The sequence below is a fragment of the Herpailurus yagouaroundi genome, unplaced genomic scaffold (genome assembly GCF_014898765.1).
Source record: "Herpailurus yagouaroundi ecotype Mexico unplaced genomic scaffold, PumYag 185, whole genome shotgun sequence".
Taxonomy (NCBI): Eukaryota; Metazoa; Chordata; class Mammalia; order Carnivora; family Felidae; genus Herpailurus; species Herpailurus yagouaroundi.
Window position 1 is genome coordinate 23,017,169 of NW_024412416.1, and position 15,326 is coordinate 23,032,494.

At 37.9% G+C, this 15,326-nt stretch overlaps 1 pseudogene; it reads left to right on the forward strand.

The window, feature by feature from the left end:
* The first annotated feature begins 8,911 nt into the window (after nucleotides 1-8,911).
* On the forward strand, nucleotides 8,912-10,194 carry LOC121042564 (S-formylglutathione hydrolase-like; annotated as a pseudogene).
* The last annotated feature ends 5,132 nt before the right edge of the window (nucleotides 10,195-15,326 follow it).

Here is a 15,326-nt window from a genome sequence, read left to right on the forward strand (position 1 = left end):
AGAGATAAAAAAAGCAAAAATAGAATGAAATTAAAAATGCTATAACTGAGCCACAATCACGGATGGATGCAGCGGCGGCAAGGATTGATGAAGCAGAACAGAGAATCAGCGATATAGAGGACAAACTTATAGAGAATAATGAAGCAGAAAAAAGGGAGATTAAGACAAAAGAGCACGATTTAAGAATTAGAGAAATCAGGGACTCATTAAAAAGGAACATGAGAATCATAGGGGTCCCAGAGGAGGAAGAAAGAGAAATAGGGGTAGAAGGGTTATGTGAGCAAATCATAGTGGAAAACTTTCCTAACCTGGGGAAAGACACAGACATCAAAATCCAGGAAACACAGAGGACTCCCATTAGATTCAACAAAAACCGACTATCAACAAGAAATATCATAGTCAAATTTACAAAATACTCAGGCAAGGAGAGAATCATGAAAGCAGAGAGGGAAAATAAGTGCCTAACCTACAAGGGAAGACATATCAGGTTTGCAGCAGACCTATCCACAGAAACTTGGCAGGCCAGAAAGGAGTGGTGGATAATATTTAGCGTGCTGAATCAGAAAAATATGCAGCCAAGAATTCTTTATCCAGGAAGGCTGTCATTCAAAATAGAAGGAGAGAGAAAAAGTTTCCCAGACAAAGAAAAATTAAAGGAGTTTGTGACCACTAAACCAGCCCTGCTGGTTAAAACCAGCAATTTAAAACCAGAAATTTTAAGGGGGACTCTCTGAGGGGAGAAAAGATGAAAATATACAGCAACACAAGATTAGAAAGGACCAGAGAGCACCACCAGAAACTCCAACTCTACAAGCAACATAATGGCAATAAATTCATATCTTTCAGTACTCACTCTAAACATAAATTGACTCAAAGCTCCAATTAAGACATAGGTAACAGATGGATAAGAAAACAAGATCTATCTATATGCTGTTTACAAGAGACCCACTTTATACCTAAAGACACCTACAGATTGAAAATAAGGGGATGGAGAACCATCTATAATGCTAATGGTCAACAAAAGAAAGCCATAGTTATATCAGACAATCTAGACTTTAAAATAAAGACTGTATCAAGGGATGCAGAAGGGTGTTATATCATAATCAAGGGGTCTATAGACCAAGAAGGCCTAACAATTGTAAACATTTTTGCACCAAATGTGAGAGCACCCAAATACATAAATCCATTAATCAAAAACTTAAAGAAACTCAATAGTAATACCATAATAGCAGGAGATTTCAACACCCCACTCACAGCAATGGACAGATCATCTAATCAAAACATCAACAAGGAAACAATGGCTTTGAATGACGCATTGGACCAGATGGACTTAACAGATATATTCAGAACATTTCATCCTAAAGCAGTAGAATATACATTCTTCTCCAGTGCACATGGAACGTTCTCCAGAATACACCATATACTGGGACACAAATCAGCCCTAAGTAAGTACAAAAAGATCGAGATCATACCGTGCATATTTTCAGACCACAATCCTGTGAAACTCGAAATCAACCACCACAAGAAAAATTTTAGAAAGGTAACAAATACTTGCAGAATGAAGAACATCCTACTAAAGAAAGAATGGGCTAACCAAGCAGTTAAACAAGAAATTAAAAAGTATATGGAAGTCAATGAAAAATGATGACACCACAACCCAAAACCTCTGGAACACAGCAAACATGGTCATAAGAAGAAAATATATAGCAATCTAGGCGTTCCTAAAGAAGAAAGAAAGATCTCAGATACACAACCTAACCTTACACCTTAAGTAGCTGGAGAAAGAACAGCAAATAAAACCCAAAACCAGCAGAAGACAGGAAATAATAAAGATTAGAGCAAAAATTAATGCTATCAAAACCAAAAAACACAGAACGGATCAATGAAACCAGAAGCTGGTTCTTTGAAAGAATTAACAAAATTGATAAACCACTAGCCAGTTTGATCAAGAAGAAAAAAGAAAGGACCCAAATAAGTAAAATCAAGAATGAAAGAGGAGAGATCACAACCAACACAACAGAAATGAAAACAATAATAAGAGAATATCCTGAGTAATTATATGCCAATAAAATGGGCAATCTTAAAGAAATGGACAAATTCCTAGAAACATACACACTAGTAAACTGAAACAGGAAGAAATAGAAAATTTGAACATACCCATAAACAGTTAGGAAATCAAATTAGTAATCAAAAATATTTCCAAAAAACAAGAGTCCAGGGCCAGATGGCTTTCCAGAGGAATTCTACCAAACATTTAGGGTTAGAAGGGTTAACATCTATTCTCTTAAAACTGTTTCAAAAAATAGAAATGGAAGGAAAACTTCCAAACTCTTTCTATGAAGCCAGCATTACCCTGATTCCAAAACCAGACAGAGACCCCACTAAAAAGGAGAACTATAGACCAATTTCCCTGATGAACATGGATTCAAAAATCCTCAACAAGATATTAGCCAACCGGATCCAACAATACATTAAAAATATTATTCACCACGATGAAGTGTGATTTATACCTGGGATGCAGGACTGGTTCAATATCTGCAAAACAATTAACGTGATTCATCACATCAGTAAAAGAAAGGACAAGATCCATATGATCCTCTCAATAGATATAGAGAAAGTATTTGACAAAATACAGCATCCTTTCTTGATAAAAACCCTCAAGAAAGTAGGGATAGAAGGAGCATAACTCAAGATGATAAAAGCCATATATGAGCGACCCACCGCTAATATCATCCTCAATGGGGAAAAACTGAGAGCTTTCCCCCTAAGGTCAGGAACAAGACAGGGATGTCCACTCTCGCCACTGTTATTCAACATAGTATTGGAAGTCTTAGCCTCTGCAATCAGACAACACAAAGAAATAAAAGGCATCCAAATTGGCCAGGAGGAGGTCAAACTTTTACTCTTTGCAGATGACATGATACTCTATATGGAAAACCCAAAAGATTCCATGAAAAAACTGCTAGAACTGATTCATGAATTCATCAGGATGTAAAATCAATGCATAGAAATCGGTTGCATTCCTATACACCAACAATGAAGTGACAGAAAGAGAAATCAAGAAATCAATCCCATTTACAATTGCACCAAAAACCATAAAATACCTAGGAATAAATCTAACCAAAGAGGTGAAAAATCTATACACTGAAAAATATAGAAAGCTGATGAAAGAAATTGAAGAAGACACAAAGAAATGGAAAAAGATTCCATGCTCCTGCATAGGAAGAACAAATATCATTAAAATGTCGATACTACCCAAAGCAATCTACATATTCAATGGAATCCTTATCAAAGTAACACCAGCATTCTTCACAGAGCTAGAACAAATAATCCTGAAATTTGTATGGAACCAGAAAAGATCCTGAATAGCCAAAGCGATCTTGAAAAAAACAAAAAACAAAAAACAAAAAACCTAAGTAGGAGGCATCATAATCCCAGACTTCAAGCTATACTACAAAGCTGTAATCATCAAGACAGTATGGTACTGGCACAAGAACAGACACTCAGATCAATGGTATATAACAGAGAACCCAGAAATGGACCCACAAATGTATGGCCAACTAATCTTTGACAAAGCAGGAAAGAATATCCAATGAAATTAAGACAGTCTCTTCAGCAAGTGGTGCTGGGAAAACTGGACAATGACATGCAGAAGAATGAACCTGGACCACTTTCTTACACCATACACAAAAATAAACTCAAAATGGATGAAAGACCTCAATGTAAGACAGGAAGCCATCAAAATCCTCGAGGAGAAAGCAGGCAAAAACCTCTCTGATCTTGCCCGCAGCAATGTCTTACTCAACACGTCTCCAGAGGCAAGGGAAACAAAAGCAAAAATGAACTATTGGGACCTCATCAAAATAAAAAGCTTCTGCACAGCAAAGGAAACCATCAGCAAAACTAAAAGGCAACTGACAGAATGGGAGAAGATATTTGCAAATGACATATCAGATAAAGGGTTAGTATCCAAAATCTATAAAGAACTTATTAAACTCAACACCCAAAAAAACAAATAATCCAGTGAAGAAATGGGCAAAAGACATGAGTAGACACTTGTCCAAAGAAGACATCCAGAGGGCCAACCAACACATGAAAAAATGCTCCACATCACTCATCATCAGGGAAATACAAATCAAAACCACAATGAGATACAAACTTACACCTGTCAGAATGGCTAACATTAACAACTCAGGCAACAACAGATGTTGGTGAGGATGCGGGGAAAGGGAATTCTTTTGCATTGTTAGTGGCAATGCAAGCTGGTGCAGCCACTCTGGAAAACAGTATGGAGGTTCCTCAAATAGCTAAAAATAGAACTACCCTACGACCCAGCAATTGCACTAGGCATTTATCCAAGGAATGAAGGTGTGTGTTTCAAAGGGACACATGCACCCCTATGTTTTTAGCAGTACTATCAACAATAGCCAAAGTATGGAAAGAGCCCAAATGTCCATCAATGGATGAATGGATAAAGAACATGTGGTATACATATACAATGCAGTATTACTCAGCAATCAAAAAGAATGAAATCTTGCCATTTGCAACTACGTGGATGGAACTGGAGGGTATTATGCTAAGTGAAATTAGTCAGTCAGAGAAAGACAAAAATCATATGACTTCACCCATATGAGGACTTTAAGAGACAAAACAGATGAACATAAGGGAAGGGAAACAAAAATAATATAAAAACAGAGGGGGGACAAAACAAAGAGACTCATAAATATGGAGAACAAAGTGAGGGTTGCTGGAGTGGTTGTGGTAGGGGAGATGGGCTAAATGGGTAAGGGATATTAAGGAATCTACTGAAACAATTGTTGCACTATATGCTAAGTAATTTGGATGTAAATTTTAAAAAATAAAAGATGAAGTTAAATCCCCCCCCCAAAAAAATTCCCAAACAAAAATTAAACGACTTTGTGACCACTAAACCAGCCCTGCAAGAGATTTTAAGGGGGACTCTCTGAGGGAAGAAAAGACAAAAAAAAGACCAAAAGCAGCAAAGACTACAAAGGACCAGAGAACATTACCAGAAACTCCACTCTACAGACAACACAATAGCAATAAATTCATATCTTTCAATACTTACTCTAAACATCAATGGATCAATGCTCCAATCAAAATACATAGGGTAACAAAATTGTACCATCTGTATGCTGTTTACAAGAGATCCATTTTAGACCTAAGGACACCTTCAGATTGAAAATATGGAAATGGAAAACCATCCATCATACTAACGGTCGACAAAAGAAAGCCAAAGTAGCCATATTTATATCAGACAATCTAGACTTTAAAATAAAGGCTACAACCAGAGATGAATAAGGGCATTATATCATTGTTAAAGGGTCTATCCACCAAGAAGACCTAGCAATTATAAACATTTATGCCCCAAACATGACAGAACCCAAATATATAAATCAATCACAAACATAAAGAAACTCATTGGTAATAATACCACAATGGTAGGGAACTTGAATACCCCACTTACAACAATGTACTGATCATCTAAACAGGAAATCAACAAGGTAACAATGGCTTTGAATGACACACTGGGCTGGATGGACATAACAGATATATTCAGACATATCATCCTAAAGCAGCAGAATATACATTCTTCTCCCAAGCACATGGAATGTTCTCCAGAATAGATCACATACTGGGACACAAATCAGCCCGCAACAATACAAAAAGATTAAGATCATACTCAGCATAGTTTCAGACCAGAATGCTATGAAACTCCAAATCAACCACAAGAAAAAAATTTATAAAGATAACAAATATTGGAGACTAAAGAACATCCTGCTAAAGAATTAATGGGCTCACCAAGAAGTTAAAGAGGAAATTAAAAAGTACATGTAAGCCAATGAAAATGATAACACGACAGCCCAAAACCTCTGGGACACAACAAAGGGGGTCACAAAAGGGAAGTATATGGCAATCCAGGCCTTCCTAAAGAAAGAAGAAAGGTCTCAGATACACAACCTAACCTTACAGCTTAAAGAACTGGAAAAGAACAGCAAATAAAACCCAAAACCAGCAGAAGACAGGAGATAATAAAGATTAGAGCAGAAATCAATGTTATCGAAACCAAAAAACAAAACAAAACAAAACAAAACTAACAGTAGAACAGATCAAAGAAACCAGGAGCTGGTTCTTTGAAAGAGTTAACAAAATTGATAAGCCCCTAGCTAGTTTGATCAAAAATAAAAAGGAAAGTATCCAAATAAATAAAATCAAGAATGAAAGAAGAGAGATCACAACCAACACAGCAGAAATACAAACAATAATAAAAGAATATTATGAGCAGTTATACGCCAATAAAATGGTCAATCTGGAAGAAATGGACAAATTCCTAGAAACATACATACTGCCAGCACTGAAAAAGGAAGAAATAGAAAATTTGAACAGACCCATAACTGGTAAAGAAATCAAATTAGTAATCAAAAGTCTCTCAAAAAAAAAAACCTAGAGTCCAGGGTCATATGGCTTTCCAGGGGAATTCTTCCAAACATTTAAGGAAGAGTTAACACCTATTCTCTTGAAGCTGTTCAAAAAAAAAAAAAAATAGAAATGGAAGGAAAACTTCCAAACTCATCCTATGAGGCCAGCATTACCTTGATTCCAAAACCAGACAAAGATCCCACTAAAAAGAACTATAGTCCAATTTCCCTGATGAACATGGATGCAAAAATCCTCAGCAAGGTATCAGCCAACTGGTTCCAACAATACATCCAAAAATATATATATATTCACCACGACCAAATGGGATTTATACCTGGGATGCAGGGCTGGTTCAACATCCACAAAACAATCAATGTGGTACATCACATCAATAAAAGAAAGGACAAGAAGCACAGAATCCTCTCCATAGATGCAGAGAAAACATTTGGCAAAATACAGCAACTGTTCTTGATAAAAACCCTCAAGAAAGTAGGGATAGAGGGATCATGCTTCAAGACCATGAAAGCTATATATGAAAGACCCACTGCTAATATCATCCTCAATGGGGAAAAACTGAGAGTTTTCCCCCTAAGGTCAGGAACAAGACAGGGATGTCCACTCTTGCCACTGTTATTCAACATAGTATTGGAAGTCTCAGTAATCAGGCAACACAAAGAACTATAAGGCATCCAAATCGGTCAGGAAGAGGTCAAATTTCACTCTGCAGATGACATGGTACTCTATATGGAAAACCCAAAAGATTACACCAAACAACTGCTAGAACTGATTCATGAATTCAGCAAAGTTGCAGGTATAAAATCAATGCACAGAAATCGGTTGCATTCCTATAAACCAATAATGAAGCAACAGAATGAGAAATCAAGGAACCGATCCCATTTACAACTGCACCAAAAACAATAAAATACCTAGGAATAAATCTAATCAAAGAGGTGAAAAATGTATACACTGAAAAATATAGAAGGCTTTTGAAAGAACTGGAATAAGTCACAAAAAAATGGAAAAACATTCCATGCTCTTAGATAGGAAGAGCAAATATTGTTAAAATGCCCATACTACCCAAAGCAATCTACATATTCAATGCAATACCTATCAAACTAACACCAGCATTCTTCACAGAGCCATATAAAACAATTCTAAAATTTGTATGGAATCACAAAAGACCCTGAGTAGCCAAAGTGATGTTGAAAAAGAAAACCAAAGCAGGAGGGATCACAATCCCAGACTTATCCTCTACTACAAAGCTGTAATCCTCAAGATAGTATGGTATTGGCACAAAAACAGACACATAGATCAATAGAATAAAATAGGGAACCCAGAACTAGACCCACAAGTGTATGGTCAACTAATCTTTGACAAAGAAGGAAAGAGTATCCAATGGAAAACAGACAGTCTCTTTAGCAAATGGTGCTGGGAGAACTGGACAGCTACATGCAGAAGAATAAAACTGGAGCACTTTCTTACACTATACATCAAAATTAACTCAAAATGGATGAAAGACCTAAATGTGAGACAGGAAACCACAAAAACTATAGAGGAGAAAACAGGCAACAACATCTTTGACCTCACCAAGAAGTTAAAGAGCACACAGCAATTTCTTGCTCAGCAGGTTTCCAAAGGCAAGGGAATTAAAAGCAAAAATGAACTATTGGTACCTCATCAAGATAAAAAGCTTCTGCACTTGTGGATTGCTAGAGGTAAGAGTGACTGGTGCCACTCCCACTGCTACACCTTGCTTCTTGGACCCATGAAACTTGGCTGTAGGAAAAACAGCAACATACTGAATGTTGATTCAGAGTATATATGCCCTTTATTTATAACATTGCCTTAGTCTCACAAAGTACTGTCATCTACCTGGCACTGTAACTAAGTCTTAAAGAGGCCATTCCACTGTTCTGTCATGGCAAATGATTCAGGATGGTGGAAAACATGGTATGATTATGAATTTCATGAAATGGAATCATTTATACATTTCATTTCCTGTGACATGATGAGTTCCTTGATCAGAAGCAATGTTGTTGGAATAGCATAATGGTGAGCAAGGCATTCATTAAGTTTCCATAAGGTAATTTTGGCAAAAGCATTACATACAGGGAATGAAAAGATGTATCTAGAGTATGTGTATATTTCAGTAAGAATGAAACACTACCTTGGGGCACCTGGGTGGCTGAGGTGGTTAAGCATCTGACTCTTGATCTTGGATCAGGTCATAATCTTAGCTCATGAGATGCAACCCTGCATCAGGTTCTGTGCTGACAGCACAAACCTGCTTGGTATTCTCTCTCTCCCTCATCTCTACCCCTCCCCCACTCACACACAATATTTCTCTCAAAATAAATTTAAAAAAACATTAAAAAATTAAAAAAAAGAAAAGAATGAAACACTACCTCTGCTGTGATGGAGTCTAATGGAATCAAGTTGCCACCAGCTTGCTGGCTTAACACCCTGGGAAATGATGCCATATAAGAGAATCCGTGTTGGCCTCTATGGCTGGTAAATGGTCACTCAGCAGTAGCCATAAGCATATTGGCCTTTTTGAGCATAAATCCATGTTGTTGGGCCCATGATATCTTCCATCCCTGCCAACATGGCCACTGCATCCATGAGCCCATTGAGTGATGATGGGTGGCAGGGGAAAACATTGACTGCTATCCATAGAATGGGTCATCATATCCACTATATTGTTAGAATCATCCTCCTCTGATAAGGGAACCCTTTGTTGAGCATTTACATGGGACTCAAATATTTTCACATTTTGCCCATTCAAAAAGATCTGGTTCCAGCTGCTTCTTCTCCCCCCACTGCCATCAATCACCAAGGATCATCTATCCCTTGGTGCAGACAAAAAAGCAAGTAGCAATTGGTCAGGAGAATAGCATCAAAAGAATTGCAGACATTTTTTGAATATGACAGTGTTGAGCTGAATGAAAAATGAACTTTGTTATCTACCACCAAAGGCATAAAGTGGAAAATGCCCTGCACTATATTGGCTGTCTGGTTTAACTTGCACCAAACAAAATTTTATGTCAAAGTCTGGTTATCATCAAGACACCTCAGAACATGGTTGTTGTCATTGTTCAAGACACCAGCCCTTGTGGTTGCAATATTAAAGGAGAAAATGAGAGCTGGGACTTTGACACCAGTGCTGGGTTTTTTTGTGGGTGCCACTGAAGATCCTTGGAAAACTAACTGCAGAATGTACTTTTATGTAACTGAGGATCTTCTCCAAATCATAAATGCCATTTTCCAGTGGATATCCAAAGGATGTCTATTTTTGGACACTCCATGGGGAACTTTGTGCTTTGAAGAATCCTAGAAAGTACAAATCTCTGCCAACATTTGCTCCAACTTGCCACCCAGTAATCTTTTTGCCCTTGGGGTAAAAAAGCCTTTAGTGGATATTTGGGAACAGATCAAAGTAAATGGAAGGCTTATGATGCTAGCCATCTTGTGAAGTCCTACCCAGGTTCTCAGCTGGAAATACTAATTGATCAAAGAAAAGGTGATCAGTTCCTTTCTGATTGACTGTTACTACTTGATAAATTCATAGCTGCCTGTACATAAGATAAATTCCTGTTGTTTTTAGATTATGAGAATTATGAACATAGCTAAATATTTCATTGCAACCGTTATTACTGATCACATCAGACATCATGAAAAGTATCTGAATGTATTAAAAACTTCACATAAGATAATTTCTCTAGGATTATAACGTTGTAATAAACAGAATTACATGGAAAAGGGATTTCAGAACATCAGATTTCATGCTAAATATGCTAAAAATGCATATTTCCATAGTTGAAAGACTTTCTGAATAAATATATAAAACATGAAAAATAAAAAAAGGTCAACCCACATACCTCTTTCTGAGACCTCCTTATCACCAATTTCCCAATAATGTTCCTTCCAGTCTCTGACCAACCAGCCAAACCAATGGCCACATCCTAGGAATCAGTATATAATCTCAAGTCTGGTAATTTTTTCTTCCACGCAGAGTGAACCATAATATATACTTATCAAAATTCTGCTCACTGGGAGGTTTTCTCTGCATCTTAGTCTTTGTAATTGCTGCAGCTGTTTATTTTCACATGGCGTCTGCATAACATGCAAATTATCTGTGAACAGAGCCTGAATTGTCTCTCTCTGTCAGCTGATTGTAGAGAACTGTCTGTGAGACCACAGGTACCGGCCAGAAGAGAGAAGGTAGTGTAACAGGAATGAGAATTATGGAAATTTGGGTCACTTCCACATGCAAATTACTTGTGCTCCTGGGCCTGCTTAAGCCTGATCTTAGGCAGACTCTCAATCAGTAGTGTCTATACCACTTCTGTTTGATGGTGGAATGCATCTGTGCATACCCAACTTTATAGGTTGGTGAATAAAACAATATCCGTTTCATGATGAACACATAACATGGTAATTTAGTATCCAACAGTTAGGCTTTCATTCTCTACTAAGGCCCACTAGCAACTAAAAGTTGTTTCCCAGAAGGAGGGTAGTTATCAACAGAGGATGGCAGAACTTTTTCTTGAAAACCCTGGGTGCTGTGATTCATCTGTAGGGACCTGCCAAAGTCATTTTTATCTGTCACTGACACATCAAATATCATTGGATCTGTGGTGTCATATAGTCCAAGTTTCCAGAGAAGCTTGTATGGCTGCTTGGATCTGTTGAGGAGCTTTCTCTTATTATGAGCTCCATTCAAACCTAGAAGTTTTGGGGGGTAAGTTGTTAGATGGGCTAGATTAACACATACAAACAAAAAATATGTTGTCTCTAAAATTCAAGGATGCCCACTGGATGTTGTGTTTCACCGTTGGTTGTAGCAGGGGCCAACGCAACAATTCACCCTTCATCCTGGAAGGGATAGCTTGACATGCCCCATACCACTGGACTTATAGGTAGAAGGCCACTGAATTTCAGTTGGATTTATTTCCCACACTGTGACTTGCACATGTTTTACCAATAACTCTGGAGTACTTGCTACTTCTTGCTCACTAGTTCAATCAGCATGATGTCATCAAGGTACGACCAGTGTGATATCTTATAGAAGACAAAGGTAAGCAAGATCCCTATGAACTAAATTATGACACAAGTTAAATTGATACACCCCTGAAGTCAGATAGTGAATGTGTATTGCTACTTTGACAGCTGAAAGCAACTGCTTCTGATAGTCTTTAATAGCAGATAGAAGAAAAGAGCATTTACAAGATCAATAGCTACATACCAGGTACTGAAGTATATGTTTATCAGCTTAAGCAATGAAACTATATCTGATACAGCAGTTACAATAGAAGTTGCCATCTAGATAAGCTTGTGATAATCTGCAATTATTCTCTAAGATATATCTGTTTCCTGAACAGGCCAAGTAAGTAAGATTTGTGAAAATTAATAAAAGAAAATATCATTTAGAATGAAGTTGGGAGGCCAGCAGGGGGGCCCTCATACCCAGCCACTAGTCCTCAATTGGAGACCCCACAGGAAGAGATTTACCTCGCTAGTGGATACTACTTTACAATCCCAGCAGGAATAAGAAAGGTTTCCTCCTTCCCCAGCAGCAGCCCAGCCAATGAGAGACTGTCACAACTCAGCCAATAAAAGGCCACTACAGGGGTGCCTGGGTAGTTCAGTCGGTTAATCCTCTGACTTTGGTTCAGGTCCTTATCTTGTGGTTCATGAGTTCGAGCCCCAAGTGGGGTTCTGTGCTGACAGCTTAGAGCCTGGAGCCTGCTTCAGATTCTAGTGTCTCCCTTTCCCTCTGTGCCTCCCCTACTTGTTCTCTGTGTCTCTCTCAGAAATAAATAAACATTTAAAAAATTTAAAAAGCCACTACACTTGGAACTCCCAGTTTACTCCAGTGGACTTTTTGTTTATAGCATCTGTCCCAGCTTCCTCCTTTGCTCTGTAAAAGAGCATTCTTCTCTTTGGTTCTCCAGACCTGACTATAGTTTTGCTGTACCTTGTCCCAAGAATTGAAATTCTCTGCTATTACCGAATAAACCCATTTTTTGCTGGTAAAATAGTTGGCAGTTTTAAGGTTTACAGTTTAATGGAACTATGGTGGCAGTCAACAATCCTGCGCCCTTCAACTCCTTGTTCATGGCATTTTTATCCACAATCCCTACAGGAATACGTATTGCTTTTGGTTTAGTAAAGACAGTCTGGTTTTAAAATGTAGGTTTTATTATTATTCAGGTGTGGTGAGATAATTGCCATTGAAATGGTAGTTCATTACTCACAGTTCCTACTAGACAGGCACATGCTATGAAACACAGGGCCACATGGGGAAGCACTGAAATCTCTCATGAAGTGGAATTAATTGGGAAAAAAGATGGACAAAAGAGTTTATTATAGCTTCCCCAGAAAGGAAGGAATGAAGTAGAGTAATGGAGGTTTAGGATTGGCTAGTTTGAACAATGTCAGTGAGCTCTGAGGTATAGAAGTTGTCCCCAGTTGCTGAGTACCTGGCCATAGGTTGATAAAGACAGATAAATAGGGGCCTGTGAGTGGGAGCCCTATGAGAGCACAATAAAAGAACTGGTTGAAGATGGGCTCTGGATTAACTGGTTTTCTCCCAGGGAGTTATTTGATATTCCTATGAATTAAATAATTCTATGAGGGGCAGTCCTTTTCAGTGTCAGCAAGGCCCCAAGATTTTGAAGCATCATTTAAAAAAAAAAAAAGAAGAAAAGAAAGAAAAAGAAAAACATGCTTACTTCCAGAAGCTTCCACTAGGACTTTCCTTTTCCCTAATACCCCTCACTCCACAGCACAAGAACCAACGAGGAGAATCTGCCAGTTTCTGAGTATGTCTAATACAATTACACCTTCCAGACTGGTTTAATAACCATAGGATGAACTTACAGACCCGTACATCCACTGTGAGATGGACTTAAGCTATAACTCCATCAACCTCCATTAGCCCCTACACTGGTGGGCCACTGTGACATTATGGGTCTTTTGGAATTAGTTTCAAGTCAGAGACAGCGTCCAATAATCCCCCAAAGGTCTTATTATTTCCTATTTTTCGGTGAACAATCACCCCAATGAAAGGTCATAGTTCCATAGTTGAAAGGCTGGGAGAAAGATTAACAGCATTTTGGGTAGCACAGTGAGGTTCTTCAAGATCTGGCCTCCTCTTCATTCAAGGGGTTCTGGATCTGTAAACTGGATCAAGTATGGGAAATGATTGAGAAACCAAGATTCTATTTTTTTCATGATTTAAGTTAGACTTTTGCTCACATGATCTATAACTGTTCCACTTCTACAGACCATGTAAGAATTTAGTAGACAGCCCATCTCTTTTACTTTTAAGAACTTCCTGATTAACTAGCCAAAAGCATAAGTGTCTACAAATCAGACTTCTAAGTGCTGCTTGGACTGTGCTGTCCATTATGGTAACAATGCCAACTTGCTCTTGGATACTAAGTGCCTCCACTTGGCCTCTGCCACCAAAAGAATCTGATTGTCCCAATTGCATTTAGGTTTCCCAGTTTGGTGGTAGCAGTTCTCATTCTAATTTCTGACCTACAGAGAAGAGTTAGAAAGCTCTCCAAAGAGCTTCTCAAAGATGACTACTCTTCCTGCACAAATTTATTTCCAATAATTGTGGTGAAAAGTGTGCTGTCTGAATCTCCCAGGGTAGTTGAGTGGATCTGACATGATAAATCCTCTCTAACGTTCCAATAACCCTTTGCCTTTGGATTCCTTCCCATACAGTGTATTGAAACAGTAATGGCATCTAAATTTATTGTGCCCCACTCTTAGCTTATGTTTCACCCAACCAATCAAACAAACTTCCATAGTCCTTTATAACGCCTAGAGTTACAATATTAAATCTATGATATCTGCTTAGTGAACCCATGCCAATAAACTCAGCCTCATCCAGCTTTGTGTTCCTTCCACTGTTCCATTACCTCATGCTTACTATCCATTCCTACGTATATCCCTCATATTTCTGTGAATATAAATTGGGAAAAAGTCATGTACTTTTTTTAGAATGACTTTTCATGAGTCATACTTTATATATACCTTTTGGAGCCTGTTGGGACTAATTCAGAAAATGCATCCTTATGATTCTGTTCTTCTAGAATTACACTTGGTACCAAAATATGTGTACTTCCGGGTTCTTAAAAAAAATGAACTAGTAGGGTGTGTGGGTGTGTGTGTGTGTGTGTGTGTGTAGAGACAGAAAGAGAGAGAGAGAGATTTACTTTTTACTTTTAGGAATTGGCTCATGCAAGTATGAATGTTAGTAAGTCAGAAATTTGTAGGGCAGATTGGTAGGCTAGAGACCCCAGGAAGAGTTAATGTTGCAGCTCAAGTCTGAGGGCAATATGGAGACAAAATTCCTTTTCTCTGGTGGATCTTAGTCTTTTTTTTGTAAAGCCTTCAACTGACTATATAAAGCCTACCCATGTTATAAAGGATAACCTAATTTGCTCAAAGTCTACTGACTTAATAATAATGACATCTAAAAAATGCCTTCACAATAATATCTACACTGGTGTTTGACCAGCAACTAGGTACCATGGTCCATTCAAGTTGATGGATAAAATTAACCATCAAATGCTACCACTCTACAAGTGAGCACTCAGTGGAAGAAAGGAGGCTACAGCTGAGATCTTCTTGGTTGGCTTCACCTGGGTGAAACCACAACCCTACTTTAAGAGCTATATAAAACCACTAGCATATATTTCAATCTCAACTTTGCTATGTCCCATGAGAGCTACAAGCATAAGTTTTCTCACATAAAATGGAAATGATATGATACATCAGGGACTAATTGTGAATATTAAATGAGATAATATATGTAATATAACTGACATAAGTTTTGATACATCATAGGAACTTAATAATAAATATGA